Source organism: Enhydra lutris, unplaced genomic scaffold (genome assembly GCF_002288905.1).
Source record: "Enhydra lutris kenyoni isolate GAN:26980312 unplaced genomic scaffold, ASM228890v2 scaffoldscaffold10, whole genome shotgun sequence".
NCBI lineage: Eukaryota > Metazoa > Chordata > Mammalia > Carnivora > Mustelidae > Enhydra > Enhydra lutris.
In genome coordinates, this window is record NW_019154094.1 from 43,160,654 (window position 1) to 43,162,870 (window position 2,217).

The window sequence follows — 2,217 nt, forward strand, 5'->3', positions numbered from 1 at the left end:
AGTAGGCAGAGAGGCAGGCAGAGAGAGAGGAGGAAGCAGGCTCCCCGCCAAGCAGAGAGCCCGATGCGGGGCTTGATCCCAGGACCCTGGGATCATGACCCGAGCCGAAGGCAGAGGCTTAACCCACCGAGCCACCCAGGCTCCCCCGATTCTTCAATTTTAAAATAATTTTGAGAAACTGCAAAATAAGGTAAGAAAAAAAGGTAATGTCCCCTGTTCCTCCACAACATTTTCCCACTCATCAAATCCTGTTCCCTGAGAAAACTAATAGTAAGGTAAATGAGTATTTCCACATAATTTTTTAAATGCCAGTGTTGTGATAACAGCACCCTGTTTTGAAATGTGTGTATTTCTGTCATCTCAGAAATTTATCTACAAAGTTAGGACTATAGGTCCAGCTTGTCCTTTCAGATGACTGCATAGGAATCCATAGTTTGGTTGCACCACACTTTTGTTTTTTAAACTAATGTCTGCACCATTACTTTTTTTTAAAGTAATGTCTGCACCCAACATGGGACTTAAACTCACAACCCTGAGATCAAGAGTTACATGTTCCACTGACTGAGCCAGCCAGGCAGCCCTGCACCATACTTTATTTAGCCAAGCCCTTATCGATGCCTATAGTTCCAGAGAAAAGCAGTGGTAAAGGGAAGACCTGTGGGCATCATGGTGGGCATAGTTGCTTGGGAAAAGTGTTTCACAGCATGCATTTAAATAAATTACAGTATGCTGAAATGCAGAAAAGTGCATATTAAGTATTAATAATATGAAAATGATCATCAGACTCACAGAACTAGAAAAAACCTGAGAAATCCTTTCAACCATCTTCTCTTGTTACAGCGAGGGCAGACAGGCTATAGCTAGATGCCCAGCTCAGGTGACCGAAGTCTGAGGTTGTTCATTATTAATATAAACCAGGTAACTATTGTTTGATTGTTTTGAGTGGCCCAAGTTATTTTCTTTCTTTCTTTTTTTTTTTTTTTTAGTTTTTTAAATTTTTTAAAAACGATTTTATTTATTCACCCCAGAGCAAGAAAGAGAAAGAGACAGTGAGAGAGAGCACCAGCAGGGAGGAGAGGGAGAAGCAGGCTCCCCATGGAGCAGGACCCTGGGATTATGACCTGAGCCAAAGGCAGATGCTTAAATGACTGAGCCACCCAGGTGTCCCCCAAGTTATTTTCAACTGAGAATATATTCATCTTCATGACACCAATACCAAGAGGAATTTTTAATCTTATGAAAAGGAACGGAGGCATCATGCCTTGATAAAGGTTTTTAATACACTAGCATTCTCCTTTTCAAAAAACACAGGCATCTTGGGGTACCTGGCTGGCTCTGTTGGGAAAGCATGTGACCCTTGATCTCGGGGTTGTGATTTTGAGCCCCACATAGGGTCATGAGATCACTTAAAAATAAATTTTAAAACTCTTTAAAACACAGGCATCTTAAATCCTTTTTACCTTATTTTCTCTATTTCTAAAAATCTTCTTATGGTAAAAATAAAACATAGATACAGATGATAACACAAAACAAATATATAGATTAATGGATTATTTTACTGTGAACCCCTTGTAAGTATCACTCAAAGTCAAGAGCTAGCACTTTTCGATCCATCTCAGGGGCCCCTGCCCTGTCCATCCCCCTGCCCCCGTCTTCCTCCAGAAGTGACCCCCACACCCACTTTTCTAGTAATCATTCCTTGCGCTTCAATTTGGATTCATTATCCAAGTGTGCATCCATAGATACTGTGGTTGAGTCTTATTTAAACATTTTTATTCTGTATCTTAAGTTTTGGTTCCTTTTCCTTCCTTTGATTTTTTTTTTATCATGTATTTGTGAAGCATCCAATTCGCCGAACCTGTAGGGTCTCCCATGGTCTGTTGCTAACGGCTTCCTCGGGGTTCAGTTCAAAACACTAGTGTGCTTTCTGTACACCCTTCAAGTTACCACCTGGTTCCAGAGACCGTATCGGACTGAGTTATGATCCTCTTGTCAAGACTGTGGGTGGTAATGTGTTCTCTCAGCAGAGGCACGTCAAATCTGGTCTTCACTCTTTTTTCGTGGTAGTCCCCATTGTTTTCAGTGCTTACAGATCCATTCATTCACTGACAGTGGCACAGTGATGATAGTCTAAGTCCATCATGTTGTTTTCATACATTAGTTGGAATAATAGTATGAGGAGACACTTCCCCTCAGCTATTACTCACTTACACAGTG